Source organism: Entelurus aequoreus, linkage group LG15 (genome assembly GCF_033978785.1).
Source record: "Entelurus aequoreus isolate RoL-2023_Sb linkage group LG15, RoL_Eaeq_v1.1, whole genome shotgun sequence".
In the NCBI taxonomy this organism is placed as follows: domain Eukaryota; kingdom Metazoa; phylum Chordata; class Actinopteri; order Syngnathiformes; family Syngnathidae; genus Entelurus; species Entelurus aequoreus.
In genome coordinates, this window is record NC_084745.1 from 34,818,849 (window position 1) to 34,838,150 (window position 19,302).

General features: G+C 39.5%; 1 protein-coding gene across 7 annotated transcripts in view; it reads right to left on the reverse strand.

Annotated features, from left to right (window-relative positions):
* Nucleotides 1-19,302, reverse strand: part of sulf1 (sulfatase 1) — a 177,444-nt gene that overhangs the window by 47,634 nt on the left and 110,508 nt on the right. For 6 of the 7 annotated variants that reach the window (XM_062021273.1, XM_062021269.1, XM_062021272.1 and 3 more), the window contains one exon: nucleotides 11,377-11,533. The gene's annotated coding sequence lies outside the window, so the exon portion shown is untranslated. Of the gene's footprint in view, nucleotides 1-11,376; nucleotides 11,637-19,302 lie in introns of all 7 variants that reach the window. The other variant, XM_062021271.1, reaches the window with a different exon arrangement.

Sequence of the window (19,302 nt, forward strand, 5' to 3'; positions counted from 1 at the left end):
CTTAATCACAGTATTCAAGTAAATGTCAGTCTGATTTAGTGTTATAATAACACTGTTCTTCTTACTTCAGGCCATTACCCATTATGGACTAACTCTTACAGCCACTCAACTGGCGGCCTGCCAGCCAAATCTGACATCAGACATTAAAACTTGGGAGCCACTAACATTTTTGCAGCAGATTCCTAAACACAGCATGTTAATAAAGCTGTGATTCCCGACAACTGTGCCGCACACATTCTTGAGCTGTGAGGGATCATCAGGTGTGTGGCAGGAAACTATTCCGTTTCACTTAATTCGTCAGAATATTGTTTACTTGAAATAAAAAAATCCTCCATCTATGCTTGCGACGTAAGGAGGACGAGCAGAAGCACAAGCTCTTCCACTAGATGGCAGTAGGTACAGTTATGTAGTGTATCTAGGGATGATACTCGAAACCGGTTTTCTCGGTTGTTCGATAAGAAAAGAACCGAGTCCTCGGACTCGAATACCTTTTTGAGAACCGGTACCCGTTATCGAGACCACTATAGTAAAGAAAAAGAGTTGGTTCTTTATTCGAATCCCTGGGAACGAATCCCGTCCCGACCAGAAATGCTCCGTGGGACGTCACAAGAAATGACGTCATGTAGCTCAGTCAATAGGCGCAGATAGCGAAAGCAGGAAAAAAATGGACGGGAAAAAGCGCTCCAATGTGTAATAAAGTTCAAAACAAAAGGTATAATCCAATGAATAACTTTACTGAGAGATTTGAGCAGGGTACAAACACATGACGAACACTTTTACGACCAACCGGAAACATAGCAACCAGGCTAGCAACGCACCTCCTTTACGGCAGCTGTCGCAACGTTCTTAAAGCAACCGCAGCACATACATATATGACATCTCCCTTTTTTAACTTTCGTTTTTCTTTACTTGTAAACAAAACACAATCACACTGTATACAGGTATGTGTTGTCTGTCTAATTATAAATAATGCAGACGAGGCGTGTTGGCTGAGTTCTTGACGTTTACTTTCACAGCGTGCTCATTCTTAGCTGCCGGGTGACGATATGCAACATCATCATCATCATCATCATCATCGCGACTGGAGACCACCCTCTGTTGCAGCCTTCATCCGCCTTCAGTGCCGCTGTGACAACACTTTTCGGGGCTACCGCGCATGCTCGTCACTCCAGTTGCATGCTGGGTAGTGTAGTTGTTATATTCCCTAGCTCAGGGGTGTCAAAGTCAAATGGACGGAGGGCCAAATAAAAAATTTAGCTACAAGCCGAGGGCCGGACTGTTCGAATGTTCATTGAAAATTTTTTTAAATGACGCATATAGTCTAGTGAACCTAATTGAACCTACTGAAAACCTAACAAATATATTCCAATATGATCAGATAAATAAAGCAATATTTTCTTATGGCTCTGTCAGTAATCTTTAATTTTCAACAGACACAAAAGACAAATTTCCTTTATATAAAAATCCCCATAACATGAACATTAAATGAAAGAAACCGGTATTCAAGGCACCATCAGTAACCTATATTTTCTATTTTAGCAAAAGTGGGCTAAATTTACTTCAAAGAAAAAAACAATAATAGCAATTTTCTATCATCCACTCAACTGAAATATTTTTAAAATATAATTAAATTGAAATACAATAAAATAAAGTGCAAAAATCTATAAATCAAAAACAACACTTTGTTTAAGGAGAAGTAACATGCAGTGAAAACAAATATTAAACTTTAACTTTTAAACTTGAATTGAGTAAAAACTCTAAATATGTGATTGCACAGTAATGTTCACATTAAACCCCCCTCCTCCCTCCGTGGGAGGGAGGCGAGTTGGGTGCCCGAAACCCCCCGCTGGTTTCGGCCCGCCCCTTGGCGCGCGTGGCACGGCGGGCTCCGCGATCCGACGGCTGGCCCTCGTGGCTTGACGGCGGGCGCGTCCCGACGGGCCGCGCGAAGGGGTCAAACGCAGAAGTCTCAGGGCCTCGTGGTGAGGGGGTGGCCTGCGGGTTTCGGCCCGCTTGACCCCCCCGCTCCGCTTGGCGCGCGCGGCACATGACGGGTTCCGCCACCGACGCTCGGGCTGCAGCCCGACGGTGGTGCGGGCCCGGCGGTGACGCGCGGTTTGGGGAAACAAAGCAGAAGTCTCAGGGCCTCGGGGCCGGGTTTCGGCCCGCCCCCTTGGCGCGCGTGGCACGGCGGGCTCCGCGACTGACGGCCGGGCTGCAGCCCTTCGGCCGGCAGGCGCGTCCCGGCGGGCCGCTCGCCCCCTTTCGGAACCTTGGACCGGCATCCGCTTGGTGCGTGTAAAAGATCTGCGGTCTAAAAAAAAAAAAAAAAAAAAAAAAAAAAAGATCTGCGGTCTGCGGGCCGGTTCTAATAATAAATCAAGATCATCCCAAGGGCCGTAAAAAACCTTCTCGCGGGCCGGATATGGCCCGCGGGCCTTGACTCTGACATATGTGCCCTAGCTCATAACATCTTTTCCCATATAAGGAAATAATGTTAACTCAAAGTGTATTTCTTTTTTTAGCTTTAACTTTTCATTTTTTTAGCATTGTAACCACATTTGCAAAGAACTTTTCTCTTCATAGAATTTTTTTTCAATAAAGAAATAAAGTGCAAAAATGTCAAAGCATCATAACAAACAGTTATGTCAAATAGCAGCAGAATTGCACTTTTTGGAAAGCTGTATTATTTTCAGCTTTGTGCCTAAGGGACTGATTTTATTTAGCACTATATTATTATTTATACACATATAGTGATCACAGAGACAGGTTGTTTTTGTGTTACTGTATATATTTGTTTTTCTGAAAAAATCCCACTTAATATACTTTGTGTAACAACCGTCAATATTTATTTATTTTATTTTATTTTTTTAGGGGGGTAACAGTCAATATTTATTTATTTATTAGATTAAATTGTTTTCTTATATAATAAAAGTGAGCTTTTGTTAAACCAAATATTGTGTGTTTTTTTCCATATACAACAACCTATCTGGACTCGATAAGAGAATCGATAAGGAATCGGTTTGATAAGAGGATTCGATAATAGGCTCGAACTCGATAATTTCTTATCAAACATCATCCCTAAGTGTATCCACCTGTTGCCATTCATTCAACAGAATAAATCATAGCGCTTGGTGGTGTGCCATGAGATTTTTTTAAATGTAAAAATTGTTCCAGAGCGCATTAAAATGTTGAGAAACTGTATTTAGCATTTTTGCATGCAACATGTCTTTAAAACAGCAGTGTTCCTGTCACGTAGAGGATTTTTGACTTAGTTTTTTGTATTTTTTAATAGGTCCTTAAAAAGAGCAGTGTACCTGGTCATATATAGAGGATGTTGGACATGCAGTTTGGCAATTTGTCCTTAAAAACAGCAGTGCTCTCTCTCTCTCATATGGAGGATCTTTGACTGGCGTTTTTGCAGGTCGTTAAAAACAACAGTGTTGTTTGTCGTATAGAGGATCTATGACTAGCGTTTTTGCAATTACAATTGAGTAGGACACCGCTCGAGAAACATTTTTTGGCGGCGATCTGCAGCCGATTAATGAACCACCGACCTATGGTTAAGAAAGACTTATCTAGAGCAGTCTTTAACCACAGGGTCAGGGCCCATTGTTGGGCCACCAGCGCCCCCTAGAGGGCTGCCATAAAATATCTATCTCATATTGATGAATATGTTGAATTATGAATAATAAACATATCTCAGCTGTGGTCTTTATGGGTCACAGCGGTACTCAGTTGTAGTACACTTTTCCACCAATTGTGGCAGTAATGACAATATCAAACAAAAAGGAGACGTCTGGAGCTTAAGTCACAGAGAAGTTTCTTAAGCGCAAAAATTATGACTAAAGTGATTAAGCTGTATTTTCATTTGCACTTAAATTTGTATTGACAGTCCATTTAAGAAACATGTACAAATAATCACAATTATTTATTTTTAATTTAGTTAGAATTTTTTTATTTTAGCACTGCGTAATTGTATTTAAATGTATTTTTCATCAGTTCTTATAAGTCCCTTTTTTTGCAGTATATTTGATTAGTAATTATTTTTGTAATCAGCCTGACCTAAGCCTTGGTAATAATCTTTGTGTTTAACAAAAGCTTTTATATCATTTCATTTCATATAATTTGACAAGGTTGCAAACTCTAAGTAGGTTAGATATATTATTGAATATGATTAAAATCAATGGTACAGTTACTAATTCAGTGTTAATATTTGAGTGGGCCCTGATCCCTTTGTGGTGGAAAATTTGGGCCTCAAGGTCAAAAAGGTTAGGAACCCCTGAGGATCTTTGACAAGCATTTTAAGAGCCTATACAACAAAATTGCTAGTGCTGTTGTGATGTAAGATCTTTGACTAGCATTTTGCAGTAAGTCCTTAGAAACAGTGAGTGCTGATGTCATGAAGAGAATCTTTGACGATGTCTTTAAATAAACAGTAATGTGCACCTGTTATATTAGATCAGGGGTGCCCACTCTTTTTCAGCAGGCGAGCTACTTTTTAAATGACCAAGTCGAGGTGATCTACCTCATATATACATATACATACACACACACACACACACACATATATATATATATATATATATATATATATATATATATATATATATATATATATATATATATATATATATATATATATACACACTACCGTTCAAAAGTTTGGGGTCACATTGAAATGTCCTTATTTTTGAAGGAAAAGCACTGTACTTTTCAATGAAGATAACTTTAAACTAGTCTTAACTTTAAAGAAATACACTCTATACATTGCTAATGTGGTAAATGACTATTCTAGCTGCAAATGTCTGGTTTTTGGTGCAATATCTACATAGGTGTATAGAGGCCCATTTCTAGAAACTATCACTCCAGTGTTCTAATGGTACAATGTGTTTGCTCATTGGCTCAGAAGGCTAATTGATGATTAGAAAACCCTTGTGCAATCATGTTCACACATCTGAAAACAGTTTAGCTCGTTACAGAAGCTACAAAACTGACCTTCCTTTGAGCAGATTGAGTTTCTGGAGCATCACATTTGTGGGTTCAATTAAACGCTCAAAATGGCCAGAAAAAGAGAACTTTCATCTGAAACTCGACAGTCTATTCTTGTTCTTAAAAATAAAGGCTATTCCACAAAATTGTTTGGGTGACCCCAAACTTTTGAACGGTAGTGTATATATTAGGGGTGTGGGAAAAAATCGATTCAAATTCGAATCGCGATTCTAACGTTGTGCGATTCAGAATCGATTCTCATTTTTTAAAAACCGATTTTTTTATTTTTTATTTATTTAAATGTTTTTATTTTTTTTTAAATTAATCAATCCAACAAAACAATACATAGCAATACCATAAGAATGCAATCCAATTCCAAAACCAAACCCGACCCAGCAACACTCAGAACTGCAATAAACAGAGCAATTGAGAGGAGACACAAACACGACACAGAACAAACCAAAAGTAGTGAAACAAAAATGAATATTATCAACAACAGTATCAATATTAGTTACAATTTCAACATAGCAGTGATTAAAAATCCCTCATTGACATTATCATTAGACATTTAAAAAAAAAAAAAAGAAAAAAGAACAATAGTGTCACACTTGCATCGAATCTCATAAGCTTGACAACACACTGTGTCCAATATTTTCACAAAGATAAAATAAGTCATATTTTTGGTTCATTTAATAGTTAAAACAAATTTACATTATTGCAATCAGTTGATAAAACATTGTACTTTACAATTATAAAAGCTTTTTACAAAAATCTACTACTCTGCTTGTATGTCAGCAGACTGGGGTAGATCCTGCTGAAATCCTATGTATTGAATGAATAGAGAATCGTTTTGAATCGGGAAAAAAACCGTTTTTGAATCGAGAATTGTGGGACACCCAAAGATTCACAGCCCTAATATATACATATACACTACCGTTCAAAAGTTTGGGGTCACATTGAAATGTCCTTATTTTTTAAGGAAAAGCACTGTACTTTTCAATGAAGATAACTTTAAACTAGTCTTAACTTTAAAGAAATACACTCTATACATTGCTAATGTGGTAAATGACTATTCTAGCTGCAAATGTCTGGTTTTTGGTGCAATATCTACATAGGTGTATAGAGGCCCATTTCCAGCAACTCCAGTGTTCTAATGGTACAATGTGTTTGCTCATTGGCTCAGAAGGCTAATTGATGATTAGAAAACCCTTCACACATCTGAAAACAGTTTAGCTCATTACAGAAGCTACAAAACTGACCTTCCTTTGAGCAGATTGAGTTTCTGGAGCATCACATTTGTGGGGTCAATTAAACGCTCAAAATGGCCAGAAAAAGAGAACTTTCATCTGAAACTCGACAGTCTATTCTTGTTCTTAAAAATGAAGGCTATTCCACACAATTGTTTGGGTGACCACAAACTTTTGAACGGTAGTGTATATATATACATATATACACATTTATATATATATAATTTATATTTATTTATTTTGCCGTTTTTGTTCACATGTTAAAGGTGTTTTAATGAATATACATGCATGTTTAATATATAGATTCCTTTCTTTCATGAAGACAAGAACATAAGTTGGTGTATTACCTGATTCTGATGACTTGCATTGATTGGAATCAGACAGCAGTGCTGATAACGTCCACATTTTCAAACGGAGGAGAAAGAAAGTTCCTCCTTTCTGTCTAATACCACATGAAAGTGGTTGGTTTTTGACATCTTATTTTTCCAGCTTCCATATCCGTTTTTATACATTTTACAAGAAATAAATTGGCGGAAAACTCCGTAGCTTGCTAGCTTGTTTGCGGTGGCTTTCGGAGACTCTTATTTTGTTAGCGCAGGCGCGATTGAGCGGCACTTTTATTGTGAAGACAGGAACTGTGCGGTCAGTGTTTCTCGCCTTCCTGGCGGTCTTTTTTCCTTCACACTGGCAGCAGCCAGCATCATTTCACAAGATCCTCGGGTGCCTTGAATTTCAATCAAGTGACGAAAGTGACGTCATAGTGAAGATTTATGATCGCTCATTTTTAGGTCTATTTTTTTTAATGCCTGGTTGGCGGTCGACTGACACATCCTCTGCGATCGACCAGTAGCTCGCGATCGACGTAATGGGCACCGCTGTATTAGATGATCTTTGATTTGACTTGTGTTTTAACTGAACACTTAAGGACTATGTTTGTCATTAAGGGAAATATGTAAATAATTGTGACATTATATATTAGAATAAGAATAATAGTGTGGGGACAAGTGTGGTCCAGTTCTTCACTTTCCTAAAATGTGGTCGTGGACCAATGAATTGCACAACCCTTCCCTTCAGCAATCTGCACAACTAATGTAAGTATTTGTTTAATATTTGACATCTCCCTAAACTCAACCCGCAGCTCAGCGGGCAAAGTGTGTGAAACACAAAACCCCCGAATATGTGGAGCATGTGTAGACATATTCTCTGCAACACGGTGCACCAGAAGCAGCCTGCGTGACCCTGGACGCCATAAACAAATACGTCTCGGCGACTGCGGCGCACCAACGTGACACTGCTCATAAAAACGGATTTGTCCAATTGCACCTGTGCCAGTTCAGCATTCCTCTTTCTCCACACCCCATGGCCATTCATGGGGGGGTATCATATCCCGGCATTACACAGACAGACATGTAACCTGTAATTTGTATACAGGGGGAGCTTGCTTTTCCATTGCCTCTGGCTCAGTGTGTGGCTTTACAAAGCATGTCGTAACCACATTTGTATTTGAATTGTCTGACAAAATAAAAGGCACATCTCTGTGCATTAATCAAATACGCTCAATAAGGACGCATACCCCTCCTGAGGAGCCTCTGACTTTGCACGAGAGCCTAAGAATGCGGTCAAGAGATCCTCCCAACAACAAACAGAGGCTGCAGATAAAAAAAACCTCTCAGCGAAACTTGCCGTAGGGCCGCAGCTCAGGTAACATGTGACGCTGTCAGTCTACATACCACGCCACTCAGGGAGTCCTGCATCCAGTCACAGATGAGCTCCATACTAGCAGCACATGGCCAAGTTTGTTCCACACACACACACACACACACACACACACACACACACACACACACACACACACACACACACACACACACACACACACACACACACACACACACACACACACACACACACACACACACACACACACACACACACACACACACACGGGCAATGGAGGAGAGTGCTGGCAGAGTGTGAATGTGTTCACTCGCTACAAGGGAGAAGTAAAGAAAATGAGCAAAAGAGCTGAAACAAACGCATGCTAGTGTCTATCAGTCCGAGTTGTGGCGCGGGATGGATGGGGGGGAAAATTCATTCATTTACACCCCCTTCCTCTTTGAACCCTTTCTCCATCCATTCCCTTTGCTCCTGCCCTCCCACTCCATTATCTCCATTCTGGATAAAAGGAAAAGCCCCCCCAGTGGCAGCACTTTTCTCAATAAGAAAAAAAACATTCCGACAGGCTTGCTTAATTGTACGTGATACAGACAGAGTCCTTTCTCTTTCAAATCTAAAACAGATTGCTTCTCCCAGGAGAGGGGATTATTAGACCAGAGGGATGACAAAGCAGGGACCGTGCAGCCCGCTGGTGGGGGTGCATAGCGTGTGTGCTTATGTTTCTTTTGAGCACGTCACAAGATTATGTTAGCGGCCAGCACACGTGCCTTAAGGTTGAGCCTCCATCACAGCAACTCCACTAGTGGGAATTCCTACATCGCTTTACTCTACCCCCTTTGGACTCGCCTTTCATCTCTGCATCTTAGCCCCCGCATCCTGGTGCTATCAAGGAATCCGTCATGCAGCGTCAAGGCAGAAGCAGCTAAGAAATGCCAATGACGGACGGACAGGATACCTTCCGATGATGATGTTTGCATGTCCTGACTTTGAGAGGCTGGCTTATCACGTGGAGGGGGGCCCCTCCAAAATAGATCAATGCAGCATGTGGCATGTTTATGCCCTGGAGACATGCTCCAAAAGGCCATTTCTGAGCAATTAAGTAAACATAATGTTGTTTAAATGTTGCACTGATAAGACTTTAGTAACGTAATAGTGTTCACCTTTTTGTTTAATAAAGAGGAAATTTAGCTTTCGCCAAAAATTTGTGTTGACTTTTTTCGTCTCGGTTATCATACGCCAATCACTGCGTTTTAAACTACTGAATTACCTTTACTCGCATATATCATCGAGTGCCCAAACCCAGAACCCCACACGTTGGTGACTCAGTCCCTCTTCTTTTAGTCCCCAATTTAACAAGACTGCAAAATAATCCACCCAAAAAAAGTTAAATGACAGCACTTAGAAAAAGAAGGTGAGAAACACATTTCAATTCAAGAAAGAACTTGTGGCACAAAGTACGAAGGTCCTCAATAAAAGGTAAAGGTGATGTTAAATGTTAATTTATTCATGTCACTCATCATGTATTCCACATTTTTCTGCATGTGGGACGGCGTGGCGAAGTTGGTAGAGTGGCTGTGCCAGCAATCGGAGTGTTGCTGGTTACTGGGGTTCAATTCCCACCTTCTACCTTCCTAGTCACGTCCGTTGTGTCCTTGGGCAAGACACTTCACCCTTTGCCTCTGATGGCTGCTGGTTAGCGCCTTGCATGGCAGCTCCCGCCATCAGTGTGTGAATGTGTGTGTGAATGGGTAAATGTGGAAATAGTGTCAAAGCGCTTTGAGTACCTTGAAGGTAGAAAAGCGCTATACAAGTATAACCCATTTATCATTTATCATTTAAAATTATAATCATTGTGTTTATATTTTGGGTATCTGGAACACATTATTTGCATTGTTTCAAATGGGAAACATTGCTTGAGTTTTATGTTCGGTTTGATTTTCCTCTGATCATTTTACCTGATATCTTATAATATTGGCCAATAAAAAATTCAAGGGAGGTAGCAAATTGGACTCTAGTACCTAACACTAACTAACCCCAACCCGATTTTTCCAAGTACTGAAAATAAGCACCTTTTCGTTTTATAAAGAGTCTTCCTTGTATGCCGCTCAAAAAATTATTTTAAGCTAATACACACAAACCTGGCAATAAATAAAAATAGCTAAAGCGTGATGGCTCCAGCAGGGGGCAGCCTTAAAGATAAGAGTGTTGCTGCTTTTTGCTTAGCAACAGAAACACATGCAGAACTCCATCCATAATATATGTGTTGTACAATCATCCATTTCCACGCATTAATAACAAAAACAAGAAAGTTATGTCACCCATAGAACTAGCGTCCTCTGCAGTGGACATTTGTTTTTTGTCCATTTCTTTTGCAAAACACAAATGTCCACTGCAAAGGACGCTGGTTCTCAAGATGTTACAATGTATAAGCGTATTTATCACTGATAAGAATCCACAAGTCAAGTCATCCACAATTGTATAAATGGCTACCGGAATAAATGTTTGTCTTGGCAAGTACATAATTATTTGCAACAGCTGTTCATGTTTGTAGCACACTAAAGTGCTTCCTGCAGGCCAAACATAATCAGAGCTACGTTGCCGTGCAGGTTAATATAACAACTGGCATGGCCAAAAAAAAATCATGTTTTTCACAGTGACAACACGCTTGCAGCCGCAGTGATCATAGCATTTTGGAGGTTAAGTACTTCAAGTAGCAGGCAGGAAGTGTAGCTATGGCTGGTTTACCAGGGTCAACACAGGCTCACACAGCAGCAGCTTTCACCCGCACTGAGTCCACTTTTACAGTTGCACAATCTCCATCGGACACACGCGCACACACACACACTCACACACACACACACACACACACACACACACACACACGCACACACACACACACTCACACACACACACACACACACACACACACACACACACACACACACACACACACACACACACACACACACACACACACACACACACACACACACACACACACAGCCTGGAGTTGGAAATAAATACTATACATCATATTCTCGCTCCTCCTGGCAAGCTTCCCATCTGGAGTGAGGTGTGCCTTCCCTGAGTTGTCTGACAGTTCATCCGGAAGGCAGCTCATCCATTTGCCAGAGGCGCACTCTGGCTTATATTTATGGAGGAAAACTAAAATAACGTTCTTTTTTCCATTGATTTTACTGGGGTTTTTTGTAATATTTGTGGCAAAATGTCAGGATATACAATATACGCAATTCCAGTCGGAATGTCCTGCATTGCTTTCGGTTTGCCAGAAAATATGACATTAATGGAATGTGCTGCGCCTACTAATCCCTTGAAGAGGAGGAATTTGCCACACAGGGAATTCCTGTCATCCAAGGGGAAACTATGACGTCCTGTGCACATATAGGCAACACGGCAAACACTACAAAGCACAAAAAATGTTATCAGAATAGTAAAGTACCTGGCAGGCAGCGTCCTGGCAAGGAATCCTGCAAGTGTTCCCTGCGTTCATGGAGCAGTTGAAGAGTCAAGAGGAGGTGGACCACACGGCTCCTGGAAGACAACCTCTCTCCTCTAATCCCCTCTCCGATGTGATGACACCCTCCAAACTCCACCATCTGTTGAAACACGTCCCGGAGCAGTCAGCACACCGCCGCCGTGTTGAGAGCCCCCCCACCGCCCGGCTGCCCAATCACAGGCCGGCAGCTGGGTGGCTCCTAGCTGCCAGGAGGCAAGGACAAGGACACAGCTCAGTGTAGGGACACACACACACACACACACACACACACACACACACACACACACACACACACACACACACACACACACACACACACACACACACACACACACACACACACACACACACACACACACACACACACACACACACGCGCGCGCGCACAGACACACACGCACACACGTTGGAAGCAAGAAAAGCCCTACTATTGGTAACCTGAGAGGGAGAGAGAGAGAAGAGTGGAAAAAGTAGGAATAGGAGGGAGTGCAAAGTGAGGGTAGTGTAAGAAGTAAAAGTAAAGAAAATGATGGCGGAATTATTCACATATTTCATAAATGTTTCTTATTGTGACGGACACACAGAAGCCGCAGTTTCGGCATTTTTACATGATAATTGAAGACATGACAAAAAATGTCACTTTCCCAAAAATGGCTTAAAAATATTACATATTAAATTAACCAATTTTACTGCAAGCGTTGAATGGGAAATAGCAGCACCATCCGGTGGACAAATAATGAATATATAAAGCCAGTAGTCCACATTGAAATCTTAACAGAAGGGTCTTGCATTAGTTTATGTCAAGACAAATGTGGCATCAAAATATGCAATTATTAAATAGTTGCGAGGAACAAATGTGGTGTTTGGCTTGGATTTGCAATTTTAGGCTAATTCAAGGAACTTGATTATTATGGTTATGGTTGAAGTTTATTTCAAACATTGTATACACCGTATTTTTCGGATTATAAGTCGCAGTTTTTTTTATAGTTTGGCCGGGGGTGCGACATATACTCCAGAGCGACGTATGCGTGAAATTATTAACACATTAACTTAAAATATCAAATAATATTATTTATCTCATTCGCGTAAGAGACAAAGCAAATGTCAGCAATCGTAACACACACGTCAACCAATAAGAATTCGGCGGGGGAGGGTCATGGCAGAAGTGCATTGTGTGTCATGGCAGAATTGCATTGTGGGTCATGGGATGCTAACTGCTACTGTGTCCGTAGCTATTAAAATGGAACATTTCAACATTGGCGGTAACTTATAAAAACTGAGAAGGGCTGAATAAAAATGGCACCGAAAAGGAAATCATATACTGCAGATTACAAGCTGGACGTAGTGAAATATGCAGCAGAAAATGGCGATCGTGCAGCAGAAAGAAAGGAAGCGGCGCATACCAGGAGCGACAACGAGGAAGAAGATTTAATCGGATTTAGCGATCAGGAGTGACAGATTGTTTGGTAAACGTATAGCATGTTCTATATGTTATAGTTATTTGAATGACTCTTACCATAATATGTTACGTTAACATACCAGGCACGTTCTCAGTTGGTTATTTATGCGTCATATGACGTACACTTATTCAGCCTGTTGTTCACTATTCTTTATTTATTTTAAATTGCCTTTCAAATGTCTATTCTTGGTGTTGGATTTGATCAAATAAATTTCCCCAAAAATGCGACTTATACTCGAGTGCGACGTACACTACCGTTCAAAAGTTTGGAGTCACATTGAAATGTCCTTATTTTTGAAGGAAAAGCACTGTACTTTTCAATGAAGATAACTTTAAACTAGTCTTAACTTTAAAGAAATACACTCTATACATTGCTAATGTGGTAAATGACTATTCTAGCTGCAAATGTCTGGTTTTTGGTGCAATATCTACATAGGTGTATAGAGGCCCATTTCCAGAAACTATCACTCCAGTGTTCTAATGGTACAATGTGTTTGCTCATTGGCTCAGAAGGCTAATTGATGATTAGAAAACCCTTGTGCAATCATGTTCACACATCTGAAAACAGTTTAGCTCGTTACAGAAGCTACAAAACTGACCTTCCTTTGAGCAGATTGAGTTTCTGGAGCATCACATTTGTGGGGTCAATTAAACGCTCAAAATGGCCAGAAAAAGAGAACTTTCATCTGAAACTCGACAGTCTATTCTTGTTCTTAAAAATGAAGGCTATTCCACAAAATTGTTTGGGTGACCCCAAACTTTTGAACGGTAGTGCAAATATGTTTTTTTCCTTCTTTATTATGCATTTTCGGCCGGTGCGATGTATACTACGGAGCGATTTATAATCCGAAAAATACGGCAGTTACAATTTCAATCATCACAACTTTCGGTTTCTTTTTACAACGTCCAAAAAAGAGTAGAAAGAAGAGCTTACTTGATCCTACCCATTTTCCATTTTATGGCAGTTACTAACAAATTGGATTCACTTCCTGTTCTAAATGTGTGCACAATTTAACTCCACAAATATTTACAAAAAAAGTTCTCACAAACTAAATAGATAAATAAATTGTAATTCACATAGTGAGATGAATAGGATTTTTTTATTTTTCAATAAGGTTCAAAATGTTTATCAGAATTCTACTTTGCACTTTTAAAAAAACTTAAGAGTTTGAACAGTGTCTTAAACTGGATCATATTTGTTGTTATTTTGTTGTTAATAGTATATACTAATGTAATATATAATATACAATGTCTCTTGAACCCTTTTAAAGTTTCCAAATGTTATGAATAGTATCAATATATATTCATATTTTTACAGAAAGCAGCAATCAAATAGCCAAAATACCACAAACGGCCGGTGCTAACGGCCTCTTAGTATGTGGTCTGACTAATCAAAGTGCAAAGCAATAAAAGCCTGCATTGGCTCCGCAGTGGGAATGCTGCTGGCACTAAACTGTTACATCTGCAGACAAGTGAGGCAGGAGAGCAGCAGCAGCACTCACACCTCCGTGCGATAAATCCTTATAGTCCCACGGTTGCATTCCTGGCCTTCATCACCTTATTGCCTCCAGTCAAAAAGGAGTGTAGAGGAGGAGGGAAGGATGGGGGGGGGGGGGGAGCACTAAAATGACAAAGCTGAAGAACAGAACGTTGATAAGCAGAGTGAGTTTTTAGCACATAATGACTGGTGTGTTTCCTAAATTAATCATCCCATTTTCAACTCATTCATGCAAGGAGAAAAGCATGTGGGGGGGTGCATTAGGTGAGAATGCTGTCAAATTAATCATTTTGTTGAACCACTGTCCTACTCACTAGGCCATTAAAAGGGGATTACGAGACCCTGATGATACCCCAGCGCAACTTCAAAGGCTAATGAGTTAATACCTGCTTGATATCCGACGGCATCACGCTGAGTTAATCAGAGGTGTGACACCTCAGAGAGAAGTTCCTCATTTGCATCCTGTGAGGAAGCCTTTGTGACACAAATGAGCTAAAACATGTTTACACAAATCTCAACCATGTGACCTCCAAGTATTTGAACCAATATTAGGAGTGGATCGGTATATAAACGTGATCTAATGTTTCTGTACGGGACATTCGCTACAGTACAAATGTACCGAGTTCACCTGGTATGCTGGGGAGCAGGGATGCCCAAAGTGGGCCCGGGGACCAAATTTGGCCCATCGTGTCATTTTGTTTGACCCACAGAAGAGTGGCTGCCAAATGTAATACATATTCATAATGATCTCTTTCAAGCTGCACAATCATTGATGGCATGCCCGCAAGGCTACACTGGGGAAAAAAAGGTAGATTTTACTCAAAAAACCTGGCAGCTCAGTCTCCAGAAATTTTACGTAAAATGATTAGTGGTACCATTTTTTCTATTTACAGTAATGCAGTGTAAAAACAGGAAACTTAGATTTTAGGGTAAAAAAGTAGCAGTTCAGTCGCCAGAATTTTGCGGTAAAAATAACAGTGGTACTCTTTTTAATTTTTTGTAATGCATTGTAAAAAAAACGGCCATAGATATTACAGTAAAAACTGGCAGTTCAGTCACCAGAATTTAACGTTAAAACAACAGTGGCACAGTTTTTCAATTTGCAGTACATTAGTGTAAAAAAACCTGTGAATTTTATGGTAAAATTGTGGTGACTGAGCTGCAAGTTATTTAGTTTTTTTAATTGTAAAATCTATGTTTTAAGAACCCCTGCTCTACGTTAAAGTTGTGACTTTTGGACACCGTATGGAAAAGAATAATCTTGGTCACCATGCTTCGCCACTTCCTATAATGAAAACCTAAACGCTTAGAAATTTAGCATCCTCCATATGTTTAATCTGTCTGGGCAAAGTTTGCAAGCAATCAGATCAAATATCTAGGAGAAACTGGTTACAGAACAACACCTGGAAATGGCAAAAATCTGCATAAAATGACCTTTTTGAAGGTTTAAATGTTAAAAATGTACAGTAAAGGTGCAGTTTAATGTTAACTAGAAACATCGTTTGTGTAATAATCTTTACTACCTTATATTTAGATATGGCGGTATGAAGCTAAGTTCCTCACTCGTGGTGATGTTGCATTGTAAATATCGCTATTTGGCCCGCGGACAATTGCCGCATTTTGACTTTGGCCCTTGGAGGCAAAATGTTTGGGCACTCCTGCTGGAGGGTGAGTGAAGGGCAGGAAGTGTGAAGCCTGGATTATTCTCCCCCGCCTCCAAACCCTCCTGTGTAGCTTTACGTGCACTTCTCAAAAAAGGAAACTTGTGTTGCAAAGGCTGTGATTGGTCTGCTTTTTTACATTTAAAAAAAATACTTCCTCTACGTATACAACAGTACAGACGTCGGACAGCCCACCTTTGCAAATTCCTTCTCTTCTAAATTTGGACCAATACCTGCAATAAGAGCAGAGGTGGGTAGAGTAGCCAGAAATTGTACTCAAGTAAGAGTACTGTTACTTTAGAGATTTATTACTGAAGTAAAAGTAAGGAGTAGTCACCCAAATATTTACTTGAGTAAAAGTAAAAAGTATGTTGTGAAAAAACTACTCAAGTAACTGATGAGTAACCTGTTCGTTTAATGATGACGGCAACAAATAATGCACAAAAACATAAAAATAGCAATGAGCAAATTCAGAGCCAGGAATTTCTCTTAAGCAACTAAAACAATAATATATATGAAATAATAATACATTAAAATAAAAAAAATTAAGGCAAATTGAGCTACAAAAACTTAACAGCACCATAGGCTCAGCAGGCATTCATTGATTGATTGATTGAAACTTGTATTAGTAGATTGCACAGTACAGTACATATTCCATACAATTGACCACTAAATGGTAACACTCCAATAAGTTTTTCAACGTTAATCAATTACTTAATAAATGACCAAGTCGAGGTGATCTACCTCATATATACATATACATACACACACATATCATACATACACACACATATATATATATATATATATATATATATATATATATATATATATATATATATATATATCCATACATTTATATATACAGTATATCATTTATATTTATTTATTTTGCCGTTTTTGTTGTTAAAGGTGTTTTAATGAATATACATGCATGTTTAACATATAGATTCCTTTCTTTCATGAAGACAAGAATATAAGTTGGTGTATTACCTGATTCTGATGACTTGCATTGATTGGAATCAGACAGCAGTGATGATAACGTCCACGTTTTCAAATGGAGGAGAAAAAAAGTTCCTCCTTTTTGTCTAATACCACATGAAAGTGGTTGGTTTTTGGCATCTTATTTGTCCAGCTTCCATATTCGTTTTTATTCACTTTACAAGAAATACATTGGCGGCAAACTCCGTAGCTTGCTAGCTTGTTTGCGCTGGCTTTCGGAGACTCTTATTTTGTTAGCGCAGGCGCGATGGAGCGGCAATTTTATTGTGAAGACAGGAACTGTGCGGTCAGTCTTTAGGCTTTTGAGAGAGGTACGGTTGAAATAAAAAAGTGTATTTTTTCCTTCACACTTTTGATTGATTGATTGAAACTTTTATTAGTAAATTGCACAGTACAGTACATATTCCGTACAATTGCACCACTAAATGGTAACACCCGAATAAGTTTTTCAACTTGTTTAAGTCGGGGTCCACGTGTGACCGCCTGGCTCTGTTTGATTGGTCCAACGTCACCAGTGACTGCATCTGATTGGTGAAACGGAGTCAAACGTCACCAGTGACTGTATCTGATTGGTGAAACGGAGTCAAACGTCACCATTGAAACGCAGGCATGCGCTAGAACCTACTTTGAAGGTCTGTCCGACAAACTAAAACAAACAAAGCGTGCATTAACAGATCGATAAAAATTAGTAACGAGTAGCGAGCTGAATGTAGATAAATGGAGCGGAGTAAAAGTAGCGTTTCTTCTCTAAAAATATACTCAAGTAAAAGTAAAAGTACGTTGCATTAAAACTACTCTTAGAAGTACAATTTATTCCAAAAGTTACTCAAGTACAAACGTAGATGTAACGGAGTAAATGTAGCGCGTTACTACCCACCTCTGAATAAGAGTGACACATTAATTAGTTCCAAATTTAACTGTCATTGTTCACTCGTCCCCAAGGATGCTAAATTGTCGAGAAAAGTTGCAATTGTCTACATTCCAGAAAACACTGCTGTGAGAGCCAAATTATGACTGACCTATCTTAAATTATAAACACAATGCAGTGGATTCATACAAAGCTAATTAAAATAGTTGAGTTACTGTTATGGTCATTACTTTAAAGTTATTAAAGTTAAAGGCCTACTGAAATGAAATTTTCTTATTTAAACGAGGATACCAGGTCCATTCTATGTGTCATACTTGGAATGGAATAATGGAATAAACTTTGCATCGGAGCCCTAAAAGTAGAAGTTTTTTTGCAATTCAAGTAGAGTACATGAGTAAATCAAATTACATGAGAATGACATGTTATTTTTTAATTAATTTTATTTAAGACTGTTATTTAGTGTAAAAATACTTGGTAGCATTTTCCTTATGTTTCATCTTGAAGGGGACCTATTAGGCAAAACAACTTTTCTTACTTATTGGTACCTGTTTTTGTGTATTTGGGATCTGCATAAGTCCCGGAAATGTGAAATCAAACCATGGAGGCATGGCAGATATATTTATAAAACAATCCTGCCTTCTTCCACACCTGCTCCAAATGAGCCATTTGGAATTTGCCCAAATTTTCCGAAGTGTGACGTCAGTGGATATCTCCATATATGGTAGAAATTTACCCGAAAAGCTTTGCGCAAGTCTGTTGTTGTAGTCCGCTTTAGTCAATAAGTTCCTTCTTTTTCTCTATCCTCTTGTTGTGGGGCAGACTGGCTCGAACATGCACATGCATATCCCCACTTTCGCCATTTCTAATACAAAGTAGTGTATAGGTCTAACTTATACCGGTCAGTAGAGTCCATATATAAGCGCTAAAACTACAAAATGGCTGAAGTGGAGAAGACGCAGTGGAAGTGGAGGTACATAAATAAAACCCCCCACAAAATGCTGCAGCTGAAGAAACGGTCAGAAAGCAGTTTTAAGATGGTCTGTAAAACATAATATATGCAAAATGTTACCATAGAACCACCATTACATGTTATGTAGACCACAAATAAGTGTTTAAAGGCCTACTGAAATGAATTTTTTTATTTAAACGGGGATAGCAGATCCATTCTATGTGTCATACTTGATCATTTCGCGATATTGCCATATTTTTGCTGAAAGGATTTAGTAGAGAACATCGACGATAAAGGTCGCAACTTTTGGTCGCTGATGAAAAAAAGCCTTGCCTGTACCGGAAGTAGCGTGACGTCACCGGAGGAAGGACTCCTCACATTTTACCATTTTTTACAATGCAGCGAGAGAGATTCGGACCGAGAAAGCGACGA